Below are 12,055 nucleotides of genomic sequence, written 5' to 3'. Positions count from 1 at the left end.
CTTTACTATCCACACTTTAATTATGCATGATTCGTACTCAAGCCGCTATATGCACTATTCAGATTTGACGAGGAGATGACTATAAACAGTGCGGGCATGTTCGTCGCAAAAGTCTTCTCGTTAGCTTTAAACTATACGATAGTAGGAGTTATGAATTGTACATTAAAATTAATATAACAATTTGCGTTCAAATTTTTTCGAGCAAACTTATTATCATACATACAAATACACTGTATGTTACCGTGTTCGTTTGAACAGTTCAAACAGATATATGTATAATTCTTATAGTTCAATACTGTGCATAGTACAAACAGAATTAAGTCTTATTACGAATAATTTCTTTCACGAACCATAACTGAACGCGACATCGGGACAAAAATGTGTAAATTGTACATCCGATCGAAAAAATATAAAAACTCGTCTCGATGACTACATTGTGTAACATATGTCCAAAATGATCTATTGGAAACAAAAAATACTCCATAAATACTGCAGAATTCGTTTGAATTGATAGAATTAAGAATTAACTTTCCTACCTCGAGTATAATGATATAAGAAAATGATCACGTTTTCAGCTGGCATTTATGCATTACTATCCTATAAATGTAAGTTTCATAAATAACGCTAAATATTTATTAATAAAAATAAGATCAGATTAAATAAAACTAATTAAAACAAACACTATGTGGTATTACAACATAGTATAATATAAAGAGTATTTTCCCGAAACTACAGAGATTTAAATTATTATATTATCATTAAAAAGAATTTTTTCAGCTACTTTTAAAGTACACCTATGAGATGATTTATTATGTGTACAACATTATTTAAAATACCAAAATTATGAAATCCTTTTTCGAAAATCATCGGTTAGTGTAAACCAGTGTATTACAAAAGATGAAAGGTAACATTCTCTATTATTCCGAAAATGTCTAGTCATATAAGTCAACATAATAAAAAACATGGAGAATACTTAGGCAATTATGCAAACTAATATTTTTGTAATTTCTATTGCGTGTTTCGTCCAAATTTTAATAGGAGTTTGTAGACAAATGTTTTATTTTATTTTCTTCTCATGGTTACTCTGGGGTTTTAATAATGTCAAGTAGAAAGTTGATTGAAGTCATAGAAAATGCTCACTGGAAGTGTGACATACGAAGAACATTCCTGACATATTTTTCATAGCTTATCTTTCACGTACTTTAAATTCGCTCAAGAATAATTATTCAGCCACAGGAAAAGAACGTCGAACATAACGTCGAAAACGTGGGAATTTAAGACAGCGTTAAATTCATTTAAGACATCCACAACCCACACTCTCGATGAGAGCCAAGCGTCCAAATATCCAAATAACCAAATCGACGACCCAAGCATCTTTTGCAAACGCAATTCAATAGATGAAACTGTGATAACAGCGAAGCCAAGATTAGAAGAAACAATGATGCAAACACCACTCATCTACAATCTCCCAGGAGCCTCATCTACGCCATTACATCTACCAATAATCTCACCTGCCAAGATCAGTGAACCAAGTATAACTTAGTCTATACCTGATTGCGAATCTAAATCCCAGGAGAACAGCAGTTCAACTGATGGAGACGAACCAGATATTAGCCCAGTTTTGCCACAACCTACGAACACGAATAACATTGTCACACCAGCAGATGAAATTCGATGAAAATTAATAGGAGAAGCTTGCAGTAGATTAATCGCAGGTCACAAGGGTGTAACGGAAACCTTAAATCAATTAACCCTTTCGGTACTACCGCCGCCTATTGGCGGCATCCACGGAAAGTTATGTGGGCACTTTATGTGGGCACCGTGAACAGCACCAACGGAAAGTTATGTGGGTATGATTACTCTCTATAGTACACATTACTTTACTATTCTGTGTTTAAAATTCCCGGCTGTTCTAATCGTTCCATTATAATATATAATTAGTAACAGTCAACAGCGTGCCTTAATTATATATGTTTTATAATATATAGATAAGCTACGAAAAACAAATTGGAATGTTTGCTTATATCGTTAATTTTTTTAATGTATAACTTACAATTTGAATTTAGTTCCCTTCAGGATGAGTGTAAAACGCTTGAAAGGAGAACAATGAATAAAAGAAATCATTGATTCCAAAAGAGATTCTGATGAAGAAAATCAATATAATTTAGCATTTCGCAAAAGGAGGAACAATCGAGCACGTGTACTTAGCACCTCAGAATCTGAAGAAGCAGAAGAGCCTGAAGTACGAATTGATACTCCTTCTAGCATCAAATGGACATCAAAGAAGCTCAGTCCAAAAATTCATGATGTTACGCCACATCATTCGGGAGTAGTTGGGAACAATTTAAATCGTTCGTCGAGAATTTTGGATTACTTCAGACTACTTTTTTCTGAAGATTTAGTTAAATTTATTGTGGAAAAAACAAACAATTACTGGTGTCGACAGAAGGGTTCAGAAGGGATGGAAGTGGATGAATTATATTGTTTTATTGCTGCGTCGTTATTAATGACGCGAACCAAAAAGCTATCCTTAAATGAATATTGGTCTAAAGATAAGCTTCTCCGAAGCGATATATTCAGTCAAATTATGAGTAGAGATCGCTACTTTTCATTATTGAAAGTGTTGCATTTTACGGACATAGTCGGTCGCACTGCTGATCGTTTATACAAAATAAATGAAGTAGTGGAAATGCTACGAACATCTTTTTATCAATGCATTTCAGCCATACCAGCGGTTATGTATAGACGAAAGTCTACTCCTCTACAAAGGCCGTCTCTCATTTAAACAATATATTCCCCCGAAAAGGAGTAGGTTTGGTATAAAATCATTCCCACTTTGTGACTGCAAGACGGATTATATCCAAGATATAATCATTTATTGTGGGGCTAGTGCTACTGTAGCTACCGAATATCAATATATTGGAAAGCCAGGGAACTTTGTAATGTCGCTTTTGCAACCTTTTCTAAACAAAGGCCATTGGGTTGGCAACTAAGACTATTGTATTTATCTGGATAACTGGTTTTCCAGTCCCATATTGTTCAACCTACCCCACGAAAAAAGTACGAACGCTTGTGGCACTGTGCAAAGAAGACGGAAAGAGATGCTTAAAATAACTGATAAATTGAAAAAAGGAAAGGCAGTGTTCCGCTCATCTGAAAATCTGTTTGCAATGAAATGGTTTGATAGAAAGAAATTTTATATGCTTTTCACTATCCAAACCGCAGAATTTGCAGAAGTACCTAAGAAGTCAAGAAAAAATGAAATTGTTCTAAAGCCCAAAACGCATACTGCCTATATAAGCACACCACAAAAAAACAAATCCCAATGGCGAAATTTCACCTTCAGTTGATTAAGGAAATATTAGAAAAATAACACAAGAATCATGAATATCATCGGCTCACAGGGGGACATTTTCCTTCGATATATCAGTCGGGGAAAAAAGATCGAAAACGAAGATGTGTTGTATGTGCGGCTGGTGGTGTGAGACGTGAATCCAAGTATCAGTGCGAACAATGTAATGTGGGCTTGCGCGTTTCCCCTTGTTTCGAAAACTATCACACCAAGTTACACTATTAGTTTTGTCGTTGATTATATTTCACTATTAGTTTTATTATTTATTATGTTACACTATTAATTTTGTTATTTATTTTAATTTTGTAATATTGGACCATATTATTTATATCAATGCCATTTACTTTAATTAATGTACTGTAAAGAAAAAGATATGATTTTAAAACGTTAAGCGCCATGCCTGTTTTGTCTGTCCTTCCGTCTGATCCGCGAGATAAGATACCGTCGAAATCGGTTTTCTGCCGAGGATTGGTTTAGGTTACGACTAAGCAGTATAAACATTTTAGAAATGTTTTTCAAACACGTTAAATTCCGCGTCAGTCACCGATGTCGCGGTCCGAATGAAAAGTTTAGTGTCAATCACGCTCGAGATTTCTATGAATGCCGCAAAACATGTTTTCGCGGTTTACGCTGTCGGACAGTGCAACCACTCTTGCGAAAAACTTCCTCGTTCCACGAATGTATAACCGCGGCCAGGTCCTCCGTACCGAAAGGGTTAAAAGAAAAATATCACTGCCCCGAAATGAGAAAAGATTCACAAGAATTCATTCGTTCACTTATCAGAACAAAACCCGTCAACCCGTGATTATTACGGACACATCTCTGGAACCTTTTGACGAACTTGCCATCGACACATTTGGACTACTTCCAAAAACAATCAATGGAAATCGCTACATTTTAACTATGCGAGACAATTTAAAAAAGTATTGGTTAGCAGTTGCTTTATCAGATATTAAAGCCATGATAATAGCTGACGCGTCCGCGAGTCATTTCATTGCAATACGTGAGACACCAAAATCCATTTCGATAGATGAAAACACTAGTTTCTTGGGAAACTAATGCTACATGTTGCCGAGATGGATCGTTAAAAAGGAGCCATATATTGTATTAACAGAACATCTAAAACAATACATCGAGTCATATGAAGAATGGGACCTCTACTTACCATTTGCCATGATTTCATATAAATACCTCCGTCCACGAAGCTACGAATTTCACACCCCACGAATTAATCTTCGGGAATTACGATAAGTGAGCTAATCCGACATAACTTATGGTGGAGTAATACGTCCATGTGTAAAAAGAACCTGAAACAAGTAAATTCGATCCATGTTACATCGGGCCATACGAGATAGTAGATGTCGGATATAAATAATGCAATTTTAAAAACAGATGCGACCGGACACCTAATCGCGAAACATCAGGATAAATTAAAACACTCCTTTGTCTTCGATAGTTCGTCCGACACAAATTAAAAATTGGAATCACTTTCAGGATGAAGTAAATCCCGCTGATTATCCAGAGGTGCACGAGGATCTCTTAATATGCCAATGTATAAGGAAAATGCAACTCGTGTTTGAAGCTGAAGAATACAAATTGTGTGAAAAATGTTGGTCTCGAGTGGCAGCAGAAGAAAGAGAATTATTTCCTGAAGGCTGCTGGCATACCATCGCAGGAAACCACAGAAGTGAGGCAGATTGTCATTGTGAAGGATATGGTTCTGTAATCCTGGAAACATCAAACGCTAGTCGATGCCGAGAATGCATCGAAGAATACATATTTCGAAATGTAACTGGAGACATTACAGTAATTAAAAAATGGCAAGGCCATTGATGTGGTTACTCAGTGGTAGCATCATGACCGTTGACAGCAACACACGCACATATATACTGCAAATAATTAATTTATACAAGCAGGAGAGTCATCGGATGAGAGCATTAATACTTTTGAAGAAATACTTCAATGTAGCAAGGAAAAAAATGTAGACCTTATATTTCATTGTGGAGATTTATTTCACGATGCGAAACCAACAACTTCTGATGAATTAAAATGTATGGAATTGTTAAATAAATACTGTATGGGTCCCAGGTTAGCAAGATATGATAATATCAATATAAGATGGTATTTGAAGTACGACAAATATTAATGATTGTTTTTTCATCAGAGCAATTAACATCCAATTTTTGAGCGAGCCAGAATTAACATTCCCACACTGTACTTTTAAAACTGTAAATTTTTAGGATCCAAATTTTAATATTGACATGCTAATATTTTCCATTCACGGGAAAAATGACCATCCAAGTAAGAAATATAATATCAATAGTTTAAGTACAGTGATTTTTCAACATTGATTCAGCCATTAGTAATTATAATCAAAATTATAGGTTGTGGAATAAATGGGCCAAATGGACTTGTTGTCTGTGTCTGGTTTCATAAATTATTTTGGAAAATGGACAGCCACCCCTAAAATGATCATTCCTCCACTGATGATAAAAATGGGTAATACCCATGTTGCAATTTTTGGTTTAAGCTGCATGAACGATGATAAATTAATACGGATGTTGAACGATTTTAAGGTGAACTTATGAGATCCATATATGTATTGAGAGGTCTTTCCATTTTTTTTTATTGCACATGATTTTCATTCATAGGTGAAATGCTTTAATTTGTTTGTTTTACATAAAAAACGTGCACCATGTCTTAAACGTGGATATACTTCGGAAGCCCACCTTCCCTCTTTTGTTGACTTTGTCGTGTGGGGAGGGGAACAGGAATGTTGTATCACACACGTGTTTAACTCTAAAAGACAATACTACATTTCTCAAACAGGTATATTTTTAGATTTATTTATTAATTATGATGCATGAAAAATAAGAAACTACTGCTTAAGAAACGCACTTACAGATTGCGATTTCTTTATGCGAAGGCGAATCAAAGGCCAAACACATTGTCATACTTAGCGTAAACGGTAATAAGTTTAAGTTGAAGAAATTGAAATTAAAAACCGTTAGACCATTTGTGTTTGATACTCTGGTCCTTAATGATACAAATATAAAAAGTAACAATGATAGATTGCTATCAGAATCAGTTTTTAATATCGTCGACCGACGCATAGAAAATGAATTGATTCCTAGTACCGCGGAACAATTGTCAAATCATCCGAAGCAACCGGTCTTGCCGTATATTCGATTGAAAGTAATTTACTTGAAAGATAAAGAACGGTTCGATTCGACCAGGTAAGATTCTATTAGTATATTAACGAATACAAGTAATAAATGGAAATAAATAATATGTGTATTTTAGATTGGCACAGAAATATTGTGATAAAGTTGCTAATTCTCACGAATTAATTGTATTCTGTAAAACAAGAAGTTCCGGTAAGTACTCCAGGATACGACTGACATTATGAGCTATACTGAGGTAAACAAAAATTGCGATATTCTACAAGATGCTCGAAGGTAAAATTTGTGTTTGGTTTTTTAATTAGGAGAATTAAGGTTTTGTGGAAACCACATACAAGCAAAACTAAAAGGACACCAGTTTGGTTGAAAATAAAAACCTATGAACAATACTAACAGTGAATGATCTAAATAAAGCATTAGGTAAATTTGTTAACAAAAATAACACTAACGCTTTTAATAACCTACAGAGGTCAAGCATATACAATGTAATATTTCAAAATATTGATTTGCCATTATAAGCTCGATTGTATTGTTACAATTAATTCTTTACATATAGTCGTGAAATAAAAGAACTTGTGCTATGTTTGGAAACTACTGAAACAACTGCAGATATTGGAAATATCAGGAAAGAAATTAAAAATTATTGTGATAAGAGAAAGGAGGAAGCACAAAAAGAAAAGACAGAAGTATATGTATACTTGCAAACAAACTCATTTAAAAATGATAATATACTATCAGATTTGACAGATTGGATAATCGCATGCTATTTTATAGATGCAAACATTATTTGCTAATAGACCGGTAAAACCCTTCAATAATGACGAGATAATAGTTATTGTCAGTAGTAGTAACGATGAAGAAGAAGCGGAAAAAACAGATAAAGCTAATGGCAGTGGAGCATGTAACAAAAGCAAAGAAACCGATAAAAATAATGAAAATCATAAAAGTTCTGTTGGTATAACATCTGAGAGGTAATTTACTTCAACTCAAAAACAGACAACAGCGCAGGTACATCATCGAACTCTATTAAACGATTCACAGTTTATATGCATAGGTCTTTGATTTACTATTAACCATGACATTTTATCATTTGCTACAGGATGAAGCATTGGGCGGTGATGTAATAAAGAAAATAAATTGAGGGAAGCCTAATAAAATACGGTTCCTACGCAATTTCGATTCCAATTTAGATTAGTTTGTCCAGGTCCGAATCCTTGTTTATACACTACTTGTAAAACATTATATTAAACAAATACTTTTCATTAAATCTTGAAATATTTGATAATATATAATATATATTATATATAATTCGGACATTCAAGTTGCAACAAAAAAAAATACATACTATAAACAAATCTTAAAATCGTATAAAATAGAGATTTAAAAACGACATCAATCTTAAATAAATACTAATGATAGAACAACTAGTACAAGAACTAGTAAAACACCGTTTATCTGGACTGTGTTTATCCAACATAGTAACCCGTTACCAACAATTGGATGTCAGGAACGATGCTCCTCTTATCCAACTCCAGTCTACGCGACATACCCATTATACAACACACTGTTTTTGTTTCTTAGTTAGAAATTCTAGCATAGTCTTCCTGCATAGAATGTAAGATAAGTAACGATTTAATTCAGTTACTTGTATCTATGTGATTCGTCCAGAAACTATATTCTCATTACGTCTTCACACAAATTAAACGAAAAGAGAAAAAGAGTGGTGCTTTGTATTGAAGAAAAATTTGAAATTAATAGACGCTTCAGAAACAATTAATCTCTTGTCTCGTAAATATAACATTGGTAGATTTACTGTATATATCATAAAAAAATTATAAAGATAACATATTAAAATGCAAAGAAGATGATGCAGCAAACACGAATAGAGGAATAAAAATGAATAACAGCTTCTAAAAGTCGGTGAAAGTAATTCATCTTTGCATGAAAGATCAGATAGCGAACAAACCGTAATCACAAAGTTATATATATAATGTTGCAAGGTGCATTTCACACTGCGTAGAGTGCGATGTAGAAAATGTGATTAAAAATGATGGAAATGATAAAGGATTTCATATTCTTACCGACAATAAAATAATATCTCAAGTTATAGAGGATCAATCTGAAGTGAATGTATAATCAGGTACGCTATACAGTATGTTATACAATACTTACATTAAACAACTTAAGAAACAGTTTCAGATATCTAGAAATAAAGAAATAAATACAAGACATGCCCATAAAGCGACATTTTATTAGAAAATAAGCTTACATATTGCAAAGAAAATATATTAGGAATTGTAGATCTCGATAAGTTACATGCATGCCGAAAATTTCATCGAAATCAGTTAACGCAAGGTCATAGTTACGAGCATTAAACAAATTTTAAAACAGCAACTTTCTCACAATTATTGGACAGAAATATTAAAAATCAGGACAAAACTGCGATTTTTGCGATCTTTAATTGTTTACCGCTTATACCAAAGTCAACCGATTCCGCTGAAATTTTCAACATGCATATAAATTACCGAGATCTATGAAATCCATTTCTTAAATCTTCGTTATATATATTTCGTCATATATTATTTTCTTTAATCATTCTAAGCAATAACAAAATTCAAGTTGTTCAGTCCAGTTCTAAGCAAGTTATGGCGTTTTAAAAGTTGTCCGAATATTAATATAAATAAATATGGCCGCGACGCCATATATCCGCAAGAACCGATTGCCCACGTGGAAGACACGTGCTTCCAGTTTCGCAAGCTTTCTCAAGACGCCATATGCGTAACGCACGTGGCGTGTAATAATTCGCACTGGCGAATAATTAGCCCAGCCGAGAGAAGGTGTCCGAGCCATCGAAATGTAAATGAAGAAATTCGTACTGATAATGAGACTTACCGAAAAACCGATCAGAAATTCCCAGTTACGAATGCGGATCCTGGCCGGTCACTAGTCTTGACATATCTTTGGAACGGTCGCTGCCAGTTGTTGCCAGCACTGTCCTTTATTATTTCGCCTGCTGCCCTATGGTCTTTAGCGGCTATCTTCCTTCATTTCGTATGAATTAATCTCGGCTCGAATTGTCACAGTTATACTTATTTCTTCCAAACACCCAACGCTACGGTCTACGCGACAAAGATCCTCGTTCTCGGCAGATCGCTTCTTCAGCTAGAAACGAGGCATTCCCCACTCCCCAGACTCACGGCTCGGCACGACGCACAAACCCTACGCGCACTCGCCGTTGCTCAGGGCCGGCACCATTCGACTCAGCCCACGCTCCGAGCGTCCTAGATCTCGCGGCTGTGTATTCAGTGACTGTAGAGAATACCGCAACATGTTACAATTTCAAGAAATTTCAGTTTATGCAAATACGATAAGCTCAATAAATGGAAAACCAAGAAAGGAATTGGTGGCCAGAACTTTAAATGACAAACATCTCGAAAGTGAAAACATGTGATATGCAGTGTTTTTTCTTCCAGCCGCAGAATTTCCTTCTTTCCTGATTTTGTTAAAAGACTTACGAATCACTTTGCAAATAAAGATAAAAAAAATACAAAAATCATGCTTTCCACAAAACAAAAAAATAAATTATTATATTCAAAAAACTCTACCAAATTGCAGAAAAACAGTCTAGACTGAGCCCTCTTACAGCAAACTACGTGTTACATTTAAGATTACTTTTTTTGTCCGTGAAATGTGTATACGCTGTACGTGATTGTACTGAACATGTGTAATAAATTATGATACCCAAAGCTCACACAATTTTCGAAGTTTAGTATTTACCTAGCACTCTTTATAGTGATTAGATCAGTGCACAGAGATTGACACATAGTAATTAGATGAGTGTGCAGATGATAACTAGAAAAGGCTCAGTAAATGAGCAATGAGATGTACATTGTTTTCTAAAATTCCTGTTATAATATAGATTCACACATATAATGTAGAATGCATAAATACAGATATAGCTTTCATCTGACGCTGTATAAAATTAATAAGAAAGAATAGCCAAAAAATAATCGTCAGTAATGTTACAGCTTTTATGTGACTGGTGGAGTTAATCAATTTGGCAACTTAAAAAGTAGTAAAGTTAAATTCAGTCTTTAAATTTTTAAGTTTTTTATTACAGAAAAAGTTAGTTATTATATATTTTTATTACAGCTTTTGCATAAAAATGAATGTTCACAGTTCTGTTATATTATATTATTTGTAATTAATTCATCAGCAATATTATAAATAATGTCTTCTTCATCAGCTGGATGTGAGGATTCGTCATTTCGATTTGTTGTCAAGTTTTTATAGTAATCATGTCCAACAGGAGGAATGTATTTTAGCAGGTCCATCATGTCTCTCCATTTTTCCCTTGTCACAGTTCTGCCTTTAGGATATAATAAAGGCTGATATATATTTTTCAAACTTTGCGGTCTACCTGATACAGATTTTCTTAAATTAATGGCTTTAAATTCTGTATCTTCATTATAATCACATTTGAATTGTATGAGATGGGGTTTGGACCTTTCTAATTTTATCCAGCGTATTTTAAGCCAATTTACTGGAAAGCCTGTGACGGTCACTTTTCTGTTAATGATTGATTGTTCTAAAGGTTTTGTTGAAAAAATATCTTGGTGGGTCATTTGGATTAGATGAAATGGAGCTTTCTTTTTACATGTTTTGATTATATTGTACCAATCATCTGGTAAAAAAATGTTTTGATTTTTTTTCGCACGTGACTCAATAATGGCAAAATCTGAGTCATTAGGCAAATAGCTGTGCCCACTTACCAAAAATTTCATTTCAATTGACTCAGCTCTTATTTCCGTACTCTGAACAAGTTTCAATAAACTTAAGACAGTTTTAATATTTCTGTTTTACCCGGTACACGAATCCGAATATGTTATTATTTTTTCAAAGTTTGTAGCGTAAGTCTTTATGTACTTTATTAGACAAGATGAAATTTCTTGAGACCCACGAGATCCTTCAGTTTCTGGCCAAACAAACATGTGGCTTATATTTTTACTGAATTCATGACATCCGAAATTATAAACATATAAATTACGCTTATAATAAGCTACGGATGTGGTCAGCTTGGGAAAGGTCAAAGCTTCTTCCAAGTCGAAAGAAAATAAGAAAACTTTTTCTGATGTTGCCATTCGGTCGGCAGCCATTTGACTGCGAGCCCGTTCAGCCTCTTCTAAGTGAGTTTCCTTTTCAATTTCTGCCATCTTCTTTCCCTCACCGTCTGAGGATTGAATTTTTATTTGCAAAGCATCACAATTTTGACACGTATCCTTTGATGGTTGTTTAAAATGTAAATTAAATTTTGTAGAGAACACATTATAGTAATACTTTTCTTTCACTGGTACTACATTTTCCTTTTCACATTCTGTGACGTATAGTTCATACATCTTCTTAATATTTAAGTCAGGATCTAAATATTGTCGTCTTGGATTATGAGCTCTAGTGTAGTGACTACGGTAGGCTGGAAATAACTTTATATGTTTTATAACACTTGTGTCATCTATTTTATTGC

The 12,055-nt window shown here is 34.2% G+C and overlaps 1 long non-coding RNA gene across 1 annotated transcript; it reads right to left on the bottom strand.

Annotated features, from left to right (window-relative positions):
* Positions 1 to 896: 896 nt before the first annotated feature.
* LOC143260142 (uncharacterized) lies at positions 897 to 9,838 on the bottom strand. Its single transcript, XR_013034252.1, has 2 exons — positions 9,427 to 9,838; positions 897 to 4,659 (listed from the first exon to the last, which is right to left on the bottom strand). It is a non-coding gene; the product is annotated as an uncharacterized LOC143260142 (long non-coding RNA).
* Between the last annotated feature and the right edge of the window lie 2,217 nt (positions 9,839 to 12,055).

This window comes from Megalopta genalis, chromosome 10 (assembly GCF_051020955.1).
Source record: "Megalopta genalis isolate 19385.01 chromosome 10, iyMegGena1_principal, whole genome shotgun sequence".
NCBI classification, from domain to species: Eukaryota; Metazoa; Arthropoda; class Insecta; order Hymenoptera; family Halictidae; genus Megalopta; species Megalopta genalis.
This window is presented reverse-complemented; position numbering and strand designations above follow the sequence as displayed.